Below are 22,766 nucleotides of genomic sequence, written 5' to 3'. Positions count from 1 at the left end.
TACGTTTCGTAGCTTGATATCCGTTCGGTCGAATTTAATTAAAACCGAAAATGGGAAAGTGAGGGAACGAACGTTGTAATGAAAATTGCAATTTCGTTCGGGAAAATGCAAACGAAGCGTATCGTGTAACAATGCAGTTGAAAATGATCCCGTTTAACTTCGGCTTAAAGAGCTGATCATGTTGCACGAGTTCCACAACTGTCGAGAGGTTTTTCTAAATGCATGGTTTTTTAATTTTGACCGAAAAAAATCTATTATATAGGTTTATGCAAAAATACAAAAAAATGATTTTCAACTCTATTCATAATTAAATTTCACATGAAAGGTAATTTCGAAGTGTTTATACCGACTTGATTATTTACTGTAAACCGATTAATCTGTTAATCTGATTCTTATCAAAGTATCCTAAAAGAGTCGAATAAGAAAATTTCATTTAATCCAAATACTCGGTTTACAAACGTGAAACAGTTATTAAAAAACGGCGAGAATTTACGTAACTTTAATTCGGGCAAAATATTTTTTAATCGGATCAAGATGAATGGGGAGTAAGTAAGTTAGCGAAGAGAACTCGAGCCCCGCTCGGTTAGACACGTAAAACGAGGATTTATGATTCGCCCAGAAGTGTTTTACCATTTTTATAGCCTCTTGAGAAGCACCTGGGCGCGCCTTAACCAATGGCCAGAAAAGATTGAATAACAAATTCGAATCTTTTTGCGATTGCTTGCGAAATGAATAATACATCTTGTTAACGTACCTCGTGATCTGAAACAGAGAAAAAAAAAAGAATATTTTCATGTTATTCAAGCGGTCAGAGGGTGGTGAAGAGACGGTAAACTAAGGTCGACAACGATAACCCGATTTATCACAGGGAACTTTACAGCGAACGAGTAATTTAATCCCAGTTTAATCTTACAACGCTCTCTCGTAATACGTGTTATGAATGCCACTTCTCACCCTTGTATCTCTTCCTTGAGTCTGTTGAAATTATTTCCGACAAAAAACGTCTTACGGAAGACCTCATTGATTATATCAGTGAAGACAATACGTGTATAATAATCTTTAACATGTTTGAGGTTGAACTTTACATTGGGATACTCAAAATTATTAACATTTTTATGTATTTTGATAATATTCGACGAAAAAAATTAAAAAATACAAGTTTTAACTTAAGGAATCTATCAATAATATTTAAAAATTTATTTTAATACATCACAATGGAATATTCAGGTATAAAATAAATATAAAAATGTATCAGAAAATGATTCCTTAACTGTGCTACAATAAAATCCAAACACTATTTACATATAGTAATAGTAAAAAAAAATTTAATTAGCTTTGAGAATTTTCTGGATCTTAACGTAATCTGTATAAGACATAAGGTATTCTTAGACTTATCCCAGGCACTTATGGGATCAAATTTATGTAAATTTTATCCCCCCTATTTCCAACCCCGTTTCACGTCGTTCGAAGATACTATCCAGCCACCTTATGGATTGAAATTGACAGTGGAAAAAGTTAATTAAGCGCTAAAAGCTCACGTTTCGAATAGAGTATTTTGTTGCTTTGCGTACACAGAGAAAAAAAGCGAAACATTTTAGTGGAATTTCGCAGAGAAACGTGCGTGTCGGAACACCGGATTCAACATTTCGCGAAATTTTTATCCATACCAGGCTACGGAGCGGCGAGAAAACCAGGCAAACCTATCAGCGAATTGTTGTTCCAACAAAATCGTTGGCATGAATTGAAAGAGATTTATTTCGTGTACGCGATGTATTTTAAATTTAACACGAGAGCTTCCCGAAGGGATGAAGCGTGCAGATTTCACAGCCACTGTTTCAACCTGATCCGCGAAACATTCGCAACCCCGTAGAGGCTGTCTTTTCTCGTTACTCGAGAATCTGCCAGTGTCTGGATCGAGTAATTGCTCTCTCCTTCCTCGCTATACCAACAGAATTATAACGCTAATCGATTAACCCATTGAACAGATTAAATTGCAACGAGGATACACCCAGAGACGAAAGGTAACTTTTTCTTTTTAAGGGTAAATACTCTTTTATCTAGAATGAAAGCACCATGGGAGATGAAGATTTAATGGGATTAAGTGATCTAATTTTGTACGAAAGCAAACGAAAGGGTAACGGAAAATAAACGAGAAATTATTCAACCCTTGAACAGTGTAAAACACGAAGTTAAATTAAAATTATGACTCTCTCCATGGTCCGCCGTCCGAGGGTTAATGGATATTTCATTTTTACACACGTGAAAATATTCAGAAAACTATTTAGAATATCAAATTTGAAATTTTCTTCATTTTCTAGGGAAATACATGTTTCCTTTTTATATTTCTGAACTTTGAAATATTCATAGTTTATCGAATATTTCATCAGAAATTCAATGCATTTAAATCTGAAACGTTGTTTGTATTTTTCAAAATCTGTACAACACACGAATTTCTAAAGTTTTCCACTGGAAAATTTCACTGAAGAAGCAAGAAACATAACGACGAAAGTTGGCAAATATCTACAAAGAGTTTCGAGTACCTTTCTGCTTGAATCGTAATCGTTTCGTTTGATGGTTTAATTTGTTCTTTTAAGGAACGGTCCTCTCGACACTCGTGTTCAGCAGTTTCCCGGGTAGAACGTACTTCTTGCGATTCACAACGAGTCGCAAGGGTAGATTTGTATTTTTCCTGGGAGAAAAATCTTGTTTCTCCTGGCTTAAGCTTCCATTGTACGATTTACCGGATGCTTCGTATTTTCGTCGCAACGCAAGCCGAGCATTCACTGTTCTCGCGGGAAATTACATTGGACTCTGGTTGTAAACCTTAAACGGGACACTTAATTTTTCCTAGAAGAAACTGTCGCGATTTTCGACCGAATTTTAGTACAATTCGTGTAAACGAAAGCATCTTAGCGCCTCGTAATTCGATTCAATTAAAACTTTCTAAACCTTTCACCTTGTCATCAATACTAAAATAGATAATTAATATAGCACTTAATTTAATGATACAAAATGACTATAATTTATCTGGAATAGTAATGGAATGTAATGCATTTTTGGTGTATTTTTCCTCTTTAGAAATTGAAAGAGCGGAAATGACCCATTTTCAAAATAACCGGTTCAATTGCGAACGAAGAAAATAAAAAGAATTCTGTACACCAGAAATATAGAAATAAATTGCAGCTTTTATCGTGAAAAAGAATATCTAAAAAAATCTTTTGAACGACGTTTAACGAGCAAAATAGCCGTATAATTAATTGGCACAGTTTCTGTCAATAGTTTCCGCAATGCAAATGAAATTCAACCATCGCGTGAAATTTATATAACTTTTGATACACCATCGGGCATTAATTACACCGATATCAGCCGTTCGGTAAACATTTCACGATGCAAACATTGAAACATTGACACGAGCCAATCTGTACACTTCGAGCGAACAAGATAGATGGGTAAAAAGTCTAGAACGGTAAACTGCGTGAATTAATATCGTTCGAGGATTGTTAAATTCCGATTATCAATGCATAACATTCTAATAAATTGTACATTCTATTAAATGTTCAAACGATTAACAAAACCCACCTCGAATCGGTGCTCGCGATAAAGAAAACGTCCAAACGTTTTACTCCCAATTCTCGTGGCAATTTTTTAAAGATTAGCAGGGTTTATCGAGTTTGTTCTCGATAAAGATGCAAATTCGAGCGTCGTTTTACTGAACGCGTCGTCGATAAATGAAAACGAATACGTTGAATACAGGGACGCGTTAACGGTGCTCTTTTCCCTTCGTTTCTATCCTTCGTGAATTTTTATCTTGAAAACCAATCATTGAATATAGTTCAATTATTTTTTATCACGATTTAATACATTCGAACAATGGTAGAAATATTTCTTTCAACGAAATAGTTATTTTGTAATACAGAAAAGGGTGGTAACATGGTAACCGGAGAGTAATATGACTGTATTACTAATAATATAATAATTAATATTGGACCAACATGGGAAAATATGTTTTGGCTGACTTATATGCAGTGCCGGATTAAGGACCTCTCCAAGGGGAGTAATTTGGAAGAGGCAAAGCTTTGTAAGCTATGGGGGTCCTCGAAGGATAGCCAAGAGATCCCAGAAACTTTAATCCCTCCTGCTCGTATATAAATTCTTTACACAGATATTTAAAGCCGTTTAAATTATGAATCAGATGTTAGGAAGAAGTATAACATCGGGGGCAATGTCACCCCTTTCTATGCTACAAATTATAAACGAAATTTCAATGAGAAACTTAGTCCGCAGGTAGAAATCCAACGTGCAAACAGCCTATAAACGCGCAGAATTCGGAGTAAAAGTTAATCCTAAGTTAACGAGACACGCGTTAATCCGCGTTTGTTTGTGCTTCCCGACTGGTCTTCCATGCTCGAGCGAAAGTAATTGTCAGTCGTTAGCACCTACTTCCATCGTAATGGAGCGGATCCAGCCGTTAGTTTCGGTTTACTCGCCTCGACAGCTTGCGCAAACAGGATAAAGTGTGGATGAAATGTTCGGAGACAATGAAGGAAAGACCACGGTCTCTCTTTTGTTCGAATTATAGGGAACACAATTTCCTTAGGGAACCGGATAAGATTGACGCGATACGCGAGTTGAATTTTACAAAATTCCATCGATTTAAGACGAGAGGAAATTCATGAATTTTTTCATAGTACCGAGTGTACGTATGTTTCGGGTACCCGCTAGTGTCCATTTGACATTACCCGACCCGACAGGACACGTATGGATACCGGCACACCCCTACTGATAATGAAACAATACCGTTAGGCCCATGATTGCAAATCCGAAGTGCGCCAGTTCAAATCCCAGTCTCTTAGAAATTATTATTTTTTTTTTTTACTTTTTCTTTTTTTATATCCACTCAATTATTTATTATTTAAATTATTTTTATTATCCATTGGAGAGTCATAACACTTTTAGAGTGCTTCCTTCATAAAACCGTTATTGTCATTTTCATCACGTTCGAGAGGTGACATCCTCGGAAAGGACGTCGCAGCCGTTGCAAAGGGACGTCATTAATAATGAGAATAACGTCGAAGGCTGAGTAGGGTTACACGTAGCGGTCCGTATTAACTAACACCGTATTTCCCTGAGGAGACCGTGAATCCGAACTGACCAGTTCCTCTGACTCCGGGGAAATATAGAGTTGAATTGTTAATGCCAAGCAACGCCTGTGGTCGCTGCTATTGGAAAGCGATAAGGTCGCTTTCGAGGTTCAACCAACCTTGTTGGATACGTCGACTTTTCCGTTCCATTTTCACCACTCTTCGGACGTAACAACCAGGAATCTTGTCTCAGAAATGTCAAGAGGAACGTCTTGTTACCTGTTACAATGACTATGTGAGGCGAAATATAAATTCTAGTTTGGATCTATAAAGCTTCAATTCTTTTCAACGTCTCTGCGTCCTACCATCATTTTGCATTCCACACAATTTTTAGTGTTAATTGAAATAGCTAAATATGAGCTATGACAGAATTAACAAAACTGTAAAATTATTTTCTCGATTACATTAGTATACACGAAGACTTCTAGGTCGAAACCTAAATGAGTAAGTCTTCTATAGGTACTAAGACCTAAAGGATAAACTTGGGATTTCATAAATTCTGGTTTAAGTCTCAACTTGTCCAATGCGGACGTAAGTGTTACAGCACCTCAAGGTCCTAACTAGACTTCAAGTACTCCGCAAGTCACCATCTTAAATTTCAACTTCCAACCTTCCTCGGTCTTAATTGATAGTTTCAAAGCGAGACTAAAATTTCGACTCGGGTATCATGCTACCTTGAATCATTTCACATTCACTGTTCCGAGGAGCAATAATAATAAATTTCCAAAGCGAATTTAACAGTAGTACGAGAGAAAATTAGGTGGACAAAGAGACAGGAAACGTTGCTGTCATGTTTCACTGACAAATCCATTGGACCGGAATTTCATCGTGCGAAATTTAGCGAATTATAATTCAAAACCGAGTCGAGATCAAGATTGGATGCTAGTATGTTTGCAACTCTTATTAGGAGACGCACTGAGTCGGCGTCGTACATTTCAATTAACACAAGTTTACTGTCTACAGCTTCTCGTCGCGACGCGAAGCGCGGACCAGAAAGAGAGACCGCCGTGTCGCCTTCGGCCACGGGAATGCGACAGATGGATTTCCAAGGATACGTTTGCGTGGATGTACATGCAACAGTTAATTAACTTCGTGGCTCGACGTTTTCCTCCGGGGACAAGGATGGATCTACGACACCGTTTCCTACACGAGATATCGTTACAACCTCGAATCGACATCGCAAAGTAATAGTTTCCCTCGAATGAAACGACTGTGTCATCTGTTTTTAAACAATATTCTCCTACTTGCTAATTACTTGGATTAATGATACCCTAGGTACTCGAACACTCCTCTATACATCATTCTTGTTATAATTATTCATTATCCCAGATACATTTTGCATCCTCAATAAGCTGTACCAATGGACCTTCGGTAATTAGCGCGTCACGAATTCAATATTATGAATCTGGAACTAATGAGAGTTTTGAACCTCTCACGGCTCGGTTATTACGTGCACCGCTGTTTGGTGAAAATATTTTCAATATTTGTAGTTGGTTTCATTTGATTGATCAGGTTGATTGCTTCATCTTTGTGTAATACCCATATTTATATTCAGAATGAATTGATCAATTTTTCGTTTTAGAATGATTGCCTGGACTTCTTTGATTTCATTCAATCGAAGTTAATCTTCTTTCAATTATCGAATGACAAATGGGTGCCATATGCTATTAACGAGCACCACGTCCCTCTAAGCTTCAAAAAGCATTGATTAATTGGAGATGGCTATCGTCGAGTTGCATTCTTTCATAATCTATGAGTGTATCGTGTTTCCGTGCTATCGCGTGTTCGGTCACCCAGTTCTCGAGTATCCTTATCGCTTTCGACAGGATCGTTCGGGTCGTTTGTTAATTCAAAGGGAATATTTCACAGACGCGTTTCGACAATCGACAAATTATATTCGTGTACCAATATTTTTTTATACGACTTTTTTAGCATCCTGGATAGCCTGATCGATGAAGAGGATGCAATGGATTTTAGCTTACAAGATGTTAGCAATCTTGTCTAACGAGATTGTTCCAAGTGAATCGAACGGAATCGATAATGTCTCTGGTAATAGTAATCGAACGCGTCGTTACAGGCTGAAGCAAAGGTTAATGTGTGTAACGTCGTTCGAAGGAAAGCGTTTACTAAAGTAGCTCCTGTTTAGCCAAGTTTCGAAGGCGAACCAGAGCGCAATTTTTCGTGCAGTTTCTCCAAGAAATTGCCGTGCAGTTATCCAGTGTTTCGTTGCATCGTTACGAGCCCCGATATATTGGAAAACAATTATATCCTAATTACGGTTGAAATTGCTTTACGCGAGCTTGAATTCTCGCCCCCCTCGCCCGAACGTAGGTACCGGGCGAATTTCTTTTCTCTTTTATCGAACAAAGATTTCCCTCGCGTCGTGTTCACAGGGATAATACGATTACGAGATGGTTTCGTTCGAGCTAATTGAAACAAATTTTCCGTTGGAACTGCGAACGGAGAGAAGATTGCGAATTTGCATTTATATACCGACCGCTATGAGACGTTAATTATTTCTTGCTCGGTTAGGTATTGAATACGTTCTGTGTAACAGGGTATAGTCCAGAGGAAGAAGGTATTATGGGAATTAGCTGTACAAGTGCCGTGCGTCGCCGAACTTCCGGACGATTTTGATATCTATAGGGAAACATTGTGTTAGGATACGATTTGATGAACAGACAGATTTCTAGAAAAATTAGAGTTGGAATGTCCAAAATCTAGGGGGACTCTGCGTCGACGATCTTCTGGAGGAATCCTTGGTAACTATGGTGAAACATAGTGTTATGATACAAGTTCGAAAAGAGACGATTTTTTAGGGAAACATAGTGTTAGGATACGATTTGATGATCAGACAGATTTCTAGAAAAATTAGAGTTGGAATGTCCAAAATCTAGGGGGACCCTGCGTCGACGATCTTCTGAAGGAATCCTTGTTTCTTTCGCCACTTTCGCCATCTTAAGTCTTAGGATCCAGAGCTTAAATTCCATTTTTAATAATATCAAATAGGAAGGAACACCCCATAAATAATTTGTATTCATTACAGAAATCCAGGAAACAAAGGAACATTCTCTTCGGAGGATCTGCGTCGAAAACAAATCTGGCTGACACGAAGAAGCCAGACGAGATCCTACGGACAAGAAGGAAGAAAATAAAGAAAAGGAATGGCGAAATGAGTGGAAATCGAGCGGATTCCACACGGATTTCAGTCTCCTCCTAATCCAACCTGGAATCTCTAATTTCGTCGGATGCTTCTGGCAAATGGCCGACCAGGATAACCTGGTCCTGAATTCTCAAACGATTTTTACGCGACTTCCTTTCGCTCTATTCCGATGCTTTTACTCATTCCAAGGATCGTATGCGCAACTGACGTAATCAGGATTATTCTAGTCGGATCGAAGATGAAAACACCCGTGGATATGATTGTCCACCTTCGTATTCTCCCATTCTTGCTCCGTAAATAAGCTCCGACTTGTATTTCTAATTCAATATAAATGTTAACGAAGGAGGACCACGGATTTGTTTTTTTCTTTCCTTGAAATATTACTTCATTTCCCTTCCCTCATTAACATATATTTCATCCACACTTTCGTAACAAACACAAGGATAAAATCATTCCCAAGTACTGAATCGAGAACGAAAGATACAATGTAGAGGGAAACATTCATTTTCCATTCCGTTTCTCTGTTCATTGAAAGTAGAATTGAATTGAACGTATCCATAAATTGATTTCAGCTTCATAGCGGGATGACATAGTCGAGCGAACGTTTTGATTTCTGACGCTAACTTGGTCATCAAGTCGTTTCCATAGCGAGGAAAAAATCGATAGACCACGAAGACCATCTTTCTACGGTGTCTGACACGCGTCAGACCTGCACATCGATCCTCACTGTCGAAGAAACCGGTGTCAATAATTCTTTGTTAGCCAGGGAGCACAAAGAAATACGCGTTCAACTGTGACGCTTAATTCCAGAGATCGAATTAAAAAATTATGGAAAAATTGAAATTGAGATTCATATCGATTTAACCCCTGGAACAGCGAAGTCTGGGTCAACTGAGAGTCAAACTTGTATTGGAAAAATAATTTTTAAAGGAACGATGTAAAATTTGGAAAATGAAAATAATATGAAATAGAAATTAGATTAAAATTGGGGCTCTCTCCATGGTCCGCCGTCCGAGGGAATTCAATTAAGATTAAGCACTTAATTTTTATAATACCTCCTAAACTGATTTATCCTTTCAATGGATTTACTTTTTCACTCTCTTGACCAGTTACTGAAACAATCTTTTCGCAAGAGGCAGATACAATCATTCTCAAATAAAAGCAAGGGGAAAAAAAGAAAGAGAAGAAGTAGAGAAACCATCCAACAGAAACGTAGTCCTTGCACATTCATTCGAAATAGACTCACCGTCTGCCCTAGTTTCTACTTTTCAAAGAACGAGCGACGAATTCAGAACAGAACTGGTTCCATCCAGCCGTACCTACGCATAGTAACTTTTCCCTAAATCTCTCTCTTACACTCTGGACGATAATACTTTTATGCGATAAGAGATGATGAATTACAGTCGGTCTCGTTATTTCATGGTGAATAAAGAACTTGCCTTCGCGATAGTTCAAACGGAAAAAAGTAAACCGAGTGTCGTAAACGTGTATTGTCCACGAGATGATGAAAAAGATAGCCAATATTCTCATCCTGCAGGATCCTTGTGGAAGCACGGACTCGGTATTATCGCCAGGACGATAGCCAATAATTCAACGTTCTCGAGATTCCACCTTCCAGATCCTTTCTGTAACTCCAGAGGTAAATCGACACTTCCGTTAATCCTTTCGTTTCAGAAGAAAGCCACGATTGTCATCTTGCAATACTAGCAGTCTTTAAATTATTATACTAATCATAATTTGAAAATTTGTAATTTTCCAGCATACATTATCCACTCGGCTAAGTTATATTTATAAAATGGTGCAAGATAGTGAAAAGTTGTGTAAGGTTCAATTAAATGACGTCGACTGGAGCAGTAATTAATGCATCTGCCGATACCGAAAGTGGAGGCGTTTCAGAAATTTCAAGGTCAATTTCGGTTTTTTAAATGAAACTATATAATTTGTTATATGTCAATCGAAGGGCCTTTTAATTCTTTATAAAAAAGTATTAAGGTACCTGGGTCGAAAATTGATTAGTTTAAATGATATTTAAAGGAGAGAGAGGGAGAGCTTAGTGGTCTCTCCCTAAGATATCCTTTGAATTAATCAATTTTCGATCCTAGTACCTTAATTATTTTACATTGAGAATAACAAAATGCAGTAAATAACGTCAAGGGAAGTAGAAAATTTCAAAAAAAAAGAATTTTCAAACTAAGTACCTAAACGATTTTCAACCCAAGTATGTTAATACTTTTTTCAAAATTAATATATTGAAAAATATATATTAGTATAAAAATTACCACCCTCCTTCTGTGCCATAAACAAACCTCCAGTTTCCACCTGGAATATCGTTCGGTTCGATTTCTGGATCGACTTTACACAGAATCTGCTCGTCAGTCGATAATACGCTCGGGAAACAAAGTCCGCGGAACAACGGATATCGTCTCGCTTTTCACTCTACTCGACGAAGGTGGATAGAATATGCAAACGGGTGGAAAATGGGTGGAGAAAGCAAAAGGGGTGAAGAGCATCGGGATCCGCGCGAACAATGGAATTTTTCTGAGGCTGATGGAACAGTCTGAACGGATTCCCGGATTTTAAGATCTTAAGATCGTCGCGGGGGACAGTCAAGTCGGATCCGACAGCAGCTTTTTGTTCATCGTGTTATACAGGCTCTCTTTCATTCCTCCCTGTCACGTGAAAAAGAAAAAATTTCCGGACAGGATCGACGTTACCGGGATTTTAATTCATCTCTTTCGATCAGGGTCAACAGCGTCGACTTAAAAAATTGAAGATACTTAGCATTATAGGATAAAGAACCGAGATACCGAACACAATATTAATTTTCATGATTTGTAAAATAAATTAAAATGTAGTACTCAATACCGATTTTAATTTTATGATTTTCATAAAATATTAAACATTAATTTTCATGATTTGTAAAATAAATTAAAATGTAGTACTCAATATGGATCTTTCGACTGCATAAAATTCTACCCAAAAGTGTTAAAAAAAAACCGAGTACAAAGAAAACGACTGCTTTTTCTCACAGGTGTAAGAGCGAAGAAAATTCATAGACAAGCGAGGCATTCTTCACGTCTCTCTAACAAAGTAGCCAAGCTTAAGGAAAGTAGAATTTAAAGGTCACCATCTGTAAGGATATCCAGGACAAAGGGGAAGGATCTTACTCTGACGGTGATAGAATAATAGTGTTCGATTCGTTTGGAAACGGCGCAGTTTTATTAGATCGTTTGTTACGCCTACAAGGAAAATGTGAAATAACAAAGCGTAGAAATTGGAAGGGATGTATGCGTGAACTGTGTAATATTGACTTTCAATTTGCATCTTTTACCCCGGTTCAAAACAGCCTGCTCCTGCTGCTATAGGTCAGAAAATGATTGTTGATGTTCTAGACGCGACAGCTCCTTCCCTTGGATAAAATTGAACGATGAAGGAAGAGCTTCGCTGTGAAGTCTATCTACAAGTGGGTGCAAAACGATAAGCTACCGCTTGTGAAACAATAACAGGGTGAATAAAGTCAATTTTCCTATTGATGGAATCAAAATTTGAATTGAATACCAATGGGATATGGAAGAAGCAAGGAATAACAATGATAGAATAATAAGTTGGAGAGAGCCAAAATTTTAATTTGGGATTAACTTATTATCACTACGGTGGGATCTTGGAGAACTCTATACAGTAAAATAATAAATGGCACTAAATATCTTAATAGTCAAATATGTTGTTTTTTGTAATTAGGAAAACCTTCAGAGATAATTAAATTTTTTTGCAATTTTTCAAATAGTCTCTGTATTTTACTATATCAGTTGAGAATTAAGCAATTTATTCTCTGCTTTGTATTCCATTTGAAAAATTTGAAAAATTTGAAAAATTGCTGGCATTATAAATTCAAATCAAAAATTCTCCTTATTCAAAGTCCAGAGAAAGGGACACCGAGGTATGAATAAATTCAAGGAAGGAAAGCAGTGTCCTTTAAGTCAGCCCTGAAGGTACATCAGTCGACCGCTATCTGGCTTATCATCTTTTATTCAGGATAGACAAAAGCTCGAAGAAAAGAAGGTGCAACCAGCATCGAAAACTGTAAACCGAACGTGGTCGTTTCACGTGACGGGCGTATCACCAGAAACCAGTGGGACATCCTTAAAAGGTGTGCTCGAACAGGTCCTTGCCTCGAAAATAAGATTAACCTCCTCGTTCCCTGGAGCTTCGGTTTTCCGCTAGACCTGTCCCATTTCCAGTGGAAACACTTCGTCTATTCTACGTAAATTTCCGCAGGGTGAAGGACTAAGAGGATAATACAGTGCATCAATTCGTCAACACGTTACTATAGTGGAAGGAAGTCACGAATTTAATATTTTGTAATGCAATGTCATTCCATGAAAATTCAAAAATTGATATTATTATATTTCTTTATTTTTTTTATGAGCCAACAAAGAACATTTTTTAAAATATTTTTTCATTCTAATTGAATTTATTGTAATCGAAAAAATGCTAAAACGTTATTGACAAAATATTGTATTTTACAATAAAATGTCAAGCCCCATACATATCTTTTAATCCTCGGAGAGCGGACTATGGAGAGAGCTCCAATTTTAATTTAATTTTGCATTTCAATTATTTTCATTTTTCAAATTTCACACCACTGTTTCAAAAATTGTTCTTTCAATATATGAATCTCTTTCGATTAAAAATGATACATTTGGCTTTAAGTTCTTAAATAATAAAAAACAAATTAAATATTGTCCAAAAAAAATCATTCTAAATTTCAAAAACGTTTTGCAGAAAATAGCAATTATGCGAGTTAACAAATAAAATATATTTATAATAATTGATTAGCTATCCATGTCTGAATAAATATTGTACTAATTATGAAAGGTATCAAATGAACAATTGCATTTGTAGGGCAAAATAGGTGAACGTAGAAAGCATTTGTTTCGTTGTGTATTAGGAATTCAAAAAAAGCTCTCACACCCCGAAGAAAGTTCAAGGGTGAGATTTTGGTTGGAAATGCAGAAAAGGATATGAAAGTTTCATAGCAGAAGCTCGAGAAATCGTTTGCCTAAGGTTGTATATCGTTTTTCTTCCTCCCGTCTGACCATGCATCGACCTGTATCACTGATTTCCCTAAAAACACCATTTCTACCGTATTTCTTCCTGTGCAATCCTTACAAATCTTCATAAAATAAATATTAAAGCCAGTAGCATAGTAAAATAAGCCTCGTGTATTAAATTAATTATATGCAAGCAAGAAATTTGTAAATAAGTTCACTTCTTCGAGCATCCAATTCTCTAATTACAGGAGATCTTCTCGGAAACTTTAACAAGTTTCAGAAAAAAAAAAATATATAGAATGAAATGAGAGCTTTCGATCGAAAAGTTTACCGTATCTCGTAGCTAATAAACTGTCGAGATCCTGCTGAGCCAAGACTCCAGGATCTCCAGCGATGAAACTAAAAAGGACCTTCGAAATAACGATGACAGCGACTCAACGATCTCCTCCTAACAAAATTGCTAACAAAGGACATGCTTTCACACTTCCCCACGGGATATTAAATAAATTAAAGGGAAATAGAAAAATAAAAATCGAAATTCATACTAAAAATTGTTCGCTGATAAAATTTCTTATAGATTAACTCTCGGACGACGAATCATGGAGAGAGCCTCAATTTTAATTTAATTTTGTATTAATTCATATCATATGCAACCCTTTCATTTAACAGGTTAACTGTAGTAGGGATCACTGGTGATCATTATATTTTTGTACAATTGAAAGGGTTGAACGTATCAACCTAAAATTAAAATAAGAATAAGGGAGTTTTGTATATAATACAAATTAAAAACTAAAATTAGAAAATGATTATATTTTAATGGAGAAATAATTAGTGATGTTTAATTAATATTTCAGAAAAATAGATTTTAACACAACATGAATTTTACTTGAAAGTTTGAGTACAAGAATTCCTCGAGGCGAGAGCGTGCCACATTTTTGAGAGGAGAAAAACACGAAGAAATTCGTGGCTAGAAAGAATAGAAGGCCGCTGGGACAAAAATCATGAAACAAAGGGTCAGATTCTCATTCGTGCTCGCATTTAACACGTAACAAAGAGGCTCGAAATTACAATTTGTAATCAACGTCAATTTACACCTGCAACTTGACCGACTTTCCTGGAAAACCCGAGGACCATCGATCCGTCTATTTATAAATATTTCTCTTAATTCGGGTCAAGTCCACATTACTTTGAATCTCTTCACAAAAAAAAGAGATAAATTAACTATCAAAATTAAGAAGTTAACTATTTACAAACTAATTCACAACTGTACCGAATTTGTATTATTTTAATTTTCTAAATTTTACACTATTTATATAAATCTCTTTCTTTAAAAATTTGAAAGTTCCAAATTAGTTTCAGACTTAAATGGGTTGAAACTGTGACTCTCTTCCTGGTCCGTCGTTCAAAAATGATTGACACGCATTTATAGAACACCCTGTATACAGTTATTTCTATGTCAGTTAACAAGTTAAACACAAACTGTCATGATCTCGTTTCAAGACAACAGACGGCTATAAAATTGCTCGAAAAGCTGGACGATTCGGAGTTGAACGCGAATCACGTCTCGTATCCGCGTTTTATTCGTCGACGAAGAGGAAAGAAGCGTGAGGGATCGCGAAGCGTGGCTCGTAAACTGCGAAAAGATCGTTTCAGAATCTCCAGACCGGCGTGAACATGAAATCGCTTTATAGTATGTGTCTGTGATCCAAGTTAGAGGAAGCCGGTTCTAATTCGATCCATAATTCATAACGATTACAGTGGTCCACGGTTATTGTCCATAAATTAGCATCGCAGATCGTGTGGCTGACGTTCAGACAGCTCACAAGCAAAGAACTCGAGAAACGAACAAGACTGAAGATTCGATGAAAGCTCTTGAACGCGTTTCCACGTGGTAACTCGTAAAATAGAGGCTTAAGGGTGACGCGACGAAACGACCGAATGGATGGTCCGGATCAAACTCGTCGCCTTCGGGCTGAAATTGGTCACGTCTTTGATTATCCTCCTATACCGTTCACAGTACCTTTATTACCCGATTTCTTGACAAATCCGATCGATAACAACTCTTATCGACAGGAAAGTGTATAGCTACAACTCAATGCAACTTTCTTTTGGATTTTTTAGGGAATTCTTTGGAAACGAATTTAGAATTTAAAAGTAAAACTATTGAATGAGTAAAAATGGTAGATTTTAGATTTCTTATTTCAAATTATTTTACTTATCATTTTATTAATTTATTAATTTAATTTCCTCTATTTTTTTCATTTCAAAAATCATTTCTATCTAATATCTAATTCTACAATAATTTATCTAACAATAAGTTTAATCATGAAACAAAATTTGTAGAGTTTGAATATCTTTTTAATAAATGGCTGGAGTTTGGACCTCGTTATTTAAAATTGATTCTAATTGAATTGTAAAATTAAAAATAGGAAACAATGAAAATTGTTGATCCTATTTCGAGTTAGACATCACTCTGTCGAGTGAACGACAAACGAGGAAGCCAGTGGAAGGACGTGGAACCAGGTAAATCAACAAACAGACAATTTAAAAGGCGAGCAAACATACTTGGAGGTTTGTAAATAGCCCGCTTCTGTACACAATATAGTGTCTACGAAATAGTTTGGTCATCGCAGCACGGAAACGTGAGTTCAAACGCGGCAATAAAAACGTGCAAATACAGACAGAATTTTTGCAATTTTCTACACGACTGACCTGCACGTACTCCGCCGTGAAAATCCTCCACGATGAAGACTCAGTCGGCCATAATCATTCCAAGAAATTGGGCATAAACGAAAATCTAAATGGCACGACTCAGTGTTTTTTGTTTGTTTAAATTATTTATAAAAATTTTAACGTTAAGTGAGCCAAAGTGGCATTCTATTGCTATTCCTATCCCTATTCCTACTCAATCCAAAACCTATTACTAAGTTTAACTCCAATCCTAATTCTAATGTTAATTATATTAGAAAAAAATTTTTTAATTTTTTATCAGTCATGAACTTCTCCTGCCCTAGTAATTTTGAATAAGGGTGCATGGTAATAAAGAAAAGTCGTGATTATTAATTAACCTGTAATGTTTTTAATTAAATAAACATTGCATTAATTAATGGCGACGAGAGTGGTCTATCTAAACTGTCAGATGATTATCCACAATTTGCTAAGAAGCTTCAAGGCACTCGCGTGTCTCGTCTGATCATCGCCAGTTAATGCACCGGCAGAAGTTCGTGCACACGAGACCCCTCGAAAACGAGGAATTACGCGAATGGAATTTCTCAGGGAACTCGAGGAATTCCCTTGAAAGATCTTCTACGGTTGACTTCTCTCGGTCCAGTCTCGTGGGACGAAACTTGCCTACTTCGAACGACTTTAGCTAACTTTGCCCTCTTCAATTAACACGCGGTATTGTAGGGATTATTTTTTAATTAATCTCCACCACTAAACCTTAGATTATTAATACAATACATTAAACAGTTGGATAATTACCCGAAAATCGGGGACCGAAACCGGGCAATTATATATCAGAGGTATAATTAATTTCTGCAACTTTCTAGAGTGTGAAAAAAATTTAATGAAATAAAGAATGAACCGTCGATATCTATGAAAGGAACAGAGACCGACGGATACGGCTTCCGGTGATTCATGCTACGATTCGAGAACTAACCCCTCAGCTAAGGGTGGGTTACGTGTACGCCTGTCTACGTCACAAGCCGAGCAACGGCCGCTTTCTCCTGGGGTAGGTCGTTGTGAAAGGGGTCGTTGAAATTTCCGGTTCTATAGTTGGCCGAGCTCGAGTACCAAAAGCCACCTACGCGTATATTTCCCTGCACTGTGTCCAGTTCTAGTATGCTCTCTGCATAATGATATATATATATATACGACCGTAAGGGGTGGATCACCGGGAAGAGAATTGATATACCGTACACCGTAGCCTGAAAGCAGCTTTCTCTAATCAATGACGAAAGCTTAATAAGCTGCCCTTAGCTGTTCTCCAAGGAAGTTCGGTCTCTTGCAAACTACCTGCTGCTTGCCGCACAAAGCTTCGCTTTGTTTTATCGTTGAATACGATAAACATAATTCTAACGCGGCTCTATTATCATTTATTATGCTATTCTTCAGGTGTTTTGTAAAATTTTATCGTTTCTAACTAGAGGAACCTATAAGTGATTAAGCTTAATATTTGTGCACTAATTGGAAAGTAAAAATTGATCAAAATGTACAGAAGAATTCATAATTAGTTACAGAATTTAAATAATTAAGGTCACTCACTTGAAAGGTCTGAAGAGAATATAATTATTTAATTTTGCGACTTGAAATTTGAGACTGAAATATTTTACAACAAGATTATTTATAGCGAGGATAAACATTTTAATGAAAACAGAGGAAGATAAACTTCCATACGAAGGAATAACACTTTAATAGCAATTTCGGAGGTGAAATCAAGGTGTAATAGCTGCTTTCCCATCGTATGCAAGACGATCAAACTCAACGACAGTTTTGAGTGGCGTTACGCGCAAAACCGATGAACGATTAAGCTCCTCCCATATAAATAGCCTTGTCAAATGTCGAGGTCGATCGACCCAGAAACGCCAGAAAGGTAATTGAGAGGTTCTAGCTGTGCTACGAGCGAATAATAGATCGAGTTGCGTGGTTCGATCCTTTGCGGTTGGATACGCGGATCGAACGGTTGTTTGATCTTTACCGAAGTTCCGACAGACGCGACATTTGCATTTCCATTACGATACTGGTCATTTCAATTCCAACCAATCATTCGATCGACGCTTGGTTTGGCTAGTTTCCACCACTTTCCTCTATTCTCAGAGCACACCTTATTTTAGTTCGAAACCATTTCATTTGTTCATTTTCATACACCACTCATGGCTGATCGAGTCCAATACATGCATTTGAAAGAGACAGTAAAATTGGTCTAAATTATACAAAATGTAAATGTAAAATTTTTTAACTGTTTCTTAGAGGTATTTTTCCCCGAGCAATTATTTTTCTTGATAATATCGTAACTCTATGTTTCTGTACAATATTTAGAGGATTACTATATCACAATCATTTTCTGTTTTAACCATCTCTCTCTTTATGGAAAATAAAGATGATTATTTTTAATTAACTTTTAATTAAACATCATTACCATTCAAACGTCAATGGTAAAAATAAAAAAATTTATAAATTAACTGAATTAGAAAGTAGAGATACAGTGTAGAAGAAGTAACTACTTTGTGTTACTTGAATTATAATATGATCAGGCGAATGAGTAATATAACATACACAATTCTTGACATACACCCAAGAGTGACAGACCTTTCTTGGTTATTTAATAAAAGAAAAATTTCATCTATCCTCTTTGAAAGAAACAGATTTCGTATGTGAAGTTTCCTCAACAATTCATAATATCCTGAGGGTCTTGACTCGTGTTTTCAATTCAGAACCTGCCAATCTGACAAGCAACAGAAAAGCTTACGGTTAAATTCTCTCTGTAGACAGAATATTCTTATGCAAAAGTCAACAGAGATCAAAAATACAACTTTTTACATGCTTATGGATAACTCGGATAAGTAACTTTGGTTTTTGATCATCATAGATTAACTCTACTTTTTCTTTTGATGAAGAAAATGATACTTCCGCGAGCAGAATAGAGCTCTATCGTTTGTCTTTCAGAATATTGTTTTCCGGATACGAATAACAGTCTGGCTTTTACTTCGGGAATCGAAGCAAAAGCTTTGGGAAACGCGATCGTTCGCGGTTTGTTTTCGCGACTGCCACAATATCGAAACGGGCAAACAATACCGGAAGCTCCGGGTAAACTCAGCTGTACCGTGTATTTAGGAAATGTAAGACAACTTAAAGTCAACCACACTATTTATAAAACTTTTCAGTGAAGTATTATAAAAACAAAAAATATTTACTTGTAAGTAAAATGTTAGATTAGGATAATTATACGCAAAAAAGCATTAAATCTTTCAAATGATTTTAACTTTTAACAAAAAGTTTTCAATTTTTATTCCTACCAGCCAATATTCCATGTACTATTTTTTCTTAATTTTTCAATTAAAATAGAACCGACTTGAATGAAAATATGTAAAAAGAAACTATTATTTATATTAAAATAACAATATCCAAATTGTTGTGAGTCAACAACTACACTGCAGAATAAATTTTACTTTTTATTACACATCAATACTGAAATCTGTATGGTATTTCATCATGAAAAATAGTCAAGATTCTCGATAAAATGATTTATATAGCATCTATTTTTGAAAGGACAGTATTTCTGATATTTTATATTCCAAGTAAAAATTTGCTGAGTGGATCCTCGTGTCGCTGCTGAGACATACATAACTTTTCACGATCTTTTATCGTAAAAATTTTTAATAAAATGATTCACGTGGTATTCTCGAGGGTGACAACACATGGAAATATTGCTGAGTGGATCTTCGTGTAGCTACAGTGATTTATACGATTCCTTATAATAAAAATCATGAAGACTTTCAATAAAATGATTTATATAATATTCCTTTCTGTGCTTCAAAATTGTAAAATACTTATTGTATAGCTTCTTACGACATAAAACCGTGAAGATTTTCAATAAAACGATTCACGCGGGATTCTTGAGGTTGACAACGCCTAAAAGCATCTCTGAGTGGATCTTCCTATCGCGATAAAAAGTCGTAAAGATTTTCAATAAAATGCACAAAAGCCATGTACGGTAGACTTTCGTTATATTGCCGCGGAGGGAACTGTGGGGGCGGAAAATTTGTCAAGCTTCAAAGGCCCTTTTTGAAAGGATAAAGAGAAATAGAAGCCGTGTATGATAGACTCTTGTTATATTGCCACAAACTGGGCTGTAGGAGTGAAAAATTTTCCAAGCTCTTATTTGGAGGGGACAAGAGGAGACAGAAGCCACGTATAGTAGACTCTTGTTATATTGCCACGAATTAAGCTGTAGAAGTGGAAAATTTTCCAAACTCTTATTTGGAGGAGAAAAGAGAAGATAGAAGCCACGTATAGTAGACTCTTGTTATATTGCCACGAAGGGGGCTGTAGGAGAGGAAAATTTGTCAAGCTTCCAAGCTCTTATTTGGAGGGGAAAGAGAAGATAGATGTGTATAACCTTCGTAAATTATCATTTAATATTATTCAAAAACCACGTGGATTCGCCCTAGTGGCAATATAACAAAAGTCAGCTGTATGAAATTTCCATTCGATGCTAAAGACTTGCCGAATGGACGTTCGTGTCGCTAGAAGAATCCATATGATTTTTCAAGGAAAAATAATATTTATGTGGTCTTCTTCTGGCTGACAATACGAAAGGTAGAAATCGAATGTTCGGTGACCAGATCATGGCTGGTTGCTCGGTATCAGAGAAGTTTCAATTGAAACTATTTATCCGACCTTTTCAGAGTGAACGGAGTGGAACGAAGAAAGAGAGTATCGGAAGCATGGGGTAAGATCGAAAAAATTCAGTTCGCCGACGAGTATACCGCGGGCTGGATCACCGTAGAAGTCGCAATTCTTCTCTTGATGGAAGCAATAAAAGTTCATGTTGCATCGAGCACATGCTTCTGCCCGCTCGCAAGGAAAATATGAGACTTCCAATAGAAATATTTTACCCGCCTCTCGGTGTGGCTATGGTACAGAGGTGAAGTATCGTGTAGATGAAATATCTACTTTTTGAAAAATGTTCACCGAGCAACACTTTTCCTCGGGAGGATCACTCTTTTATCGGCAGAAATCTTTTTGCATATAGATCGTTCAATTTATAAGATTCATGAATTACTTTCTTTCTTTCTACTAAGCAACAAAATTTCGACACCCCTGTATAACTATTACAATTTTTCAAACTAACGAAAACACGTTCTCTAATAAATTGTTCTATTTTTCCAAAACAATTCAAGAGATTTGATTCGATTTTTAAAAAATTATTGTTAATGTAAGATTCCCTTTGGATAAAAAGGTAGAAAAATATATAAATATCAGTGACAATTAATGTGTTAATATTTTATCCTTAGATGTAAGTAAAAAAAAGTGAAAAAATAAAAGTACTTTTGACGATGATAAAATTAATGATGAAATTGCTCGTTTAGATTGCACTCGAGGACGAAAACTCTCTCGGTAACGTTAAAGAAACGTGCGAACTTTCGAAAATGTACGTCGCCTCCCACGCGTGTTTCGCAAGTTCAATGGAGTTTCAAGGTAGTTTCAATGTGCCAGGCCGTGTAATTTCCCTGTAATTTCATGAGATGGTATCAGCATGCTCGGTGGGGGCTGCCCGATACGCTTCATTGTAGTTTCATGTAGGTCAACAGGGGTCCGTCTGGAAATTTGAAACTACCAGTTCCGAGCTAGTATTGACCTTAATCAATTTCGGGATGGGATCAGCGAATCGGATTATCGTAATTCCGCTTAACGGGCAAAATGCTCCGGATTCTATTAACGTTTCTGTTCACCCTCGACCCATTTCTCCCCGCAAGAAACCGTTCATCGTTGATCCGAAGTAACGAGTTTCGAGCCTTAAGTAGCTGAGAGATAAGTTAACTTTGAAACTTCAACAACTCCTCGTTTACTGAAACGCTAAACTTTTCAATTTCAATTGTGTTCTTTAATGTAGAGGTTTCTGGATGCCCGAATCACGGATCGGCTCGGGTCGAGTCGAGTAGGCTAGAGTCGAGTAATGATCGGGACCGGTTGGATAATAATGAAATTCGATCAGGTAGAAAAATTTTCCCAATATATAAATTTGTTCTGGTACCCGTCATTTCGCAACCCGAAATGGCAACTCATTTTTTAAATTTATCATAAATTTTTTAATTTTAGAGTGCTTTCATATCGAATTTTGGGATCCCAAAATTACGGGCACTTATGAATTTTCAAAACCCGATAAAAAATTGCCGACCCGAATTTTCAGGTACTCGAACACCCCCAGTTTAACCCTCTGACCTCTATAAGATTGAAATAATTTTTTTGGTAAGTCTTGAAGAAGGGTTAACATTGATTGTTTTGTTTGTTCATTTTGATGTTTCGAGTTGAAAACACCGAGTATGGTTTCACGTTCCCGCGAATCACAAAAGGTTCACAGAGAAGAAGTAAACGTTGAATCGGAGGACCAAGAAAGTAGGGTGCAGGGTAGATTTTTCCATAAAGAGCGAGGGATGTCTGAGTGCGCGCCTACTTAATCGCCATTGTGAGATTGCTCGAGCACGCTTCACCACGAGGATCCCTCTCTATCTAAGGGTTGAAAGATACCCTCGTCGGCTTCTGGACATTTTGCAACCCTTTGTGATACGGTGACCTTTCTTCCGAGGGCCGAGAGAAGCAGTGCACGGTTAAAGGTACAAGAAAAAAAAAGAATTGTGGATTGTTTTACGGTGAATCCGGCCACGGAATATTTGCACCCTTTAGTAA

General features: G+C 36.7%; 1 protein-coding gene across 2 annotated transcripts in view; it reads right to left on the bottom strand.

Moving 5' to 3' along the window:
• LOC114871342 (protein-tyrosine sulfotransferase) overlaps positions 1-22,766 on the bottom strand; it is a 143,879-nt gene that overhangs the window by 57,329 nt on the left and 63,784 nt on the right. The window contains exon 4 of one of the 2 annotated variants that reach the window (XM_029177114.2): positions 755-762. The exons of the other annotated variant lie outside the window; for it this stretch is intronic. The gene's annotated coding sequence lies outside the window, so the exon portion shown is untranslated. The remainder of the gene's footprint in view (positions 1-754; positions 763-22,766) is intronic. 2 annotated transcript variants of the gene reach the window in all.

The sequence above is a fragment of the Osmia bicornis genome, chromosome 12 (assembly GCF_907164935.1).
Source record: "Osmia bicornis bicornis chromosome 12, iOsmBic2.1, whole genome shotgun sequence".
In the NCBI taxonomy this organism is placed as follows: domain Eukaryota; kingdom Metazoa; phylum Arthropoda; class Insecta; order Hymenoptera; family Megachilidae; genus Osmia; species Osmia bicornis.
This window is presented reverse-complemented; position numbering and strand designations above follow the sequence as displayed.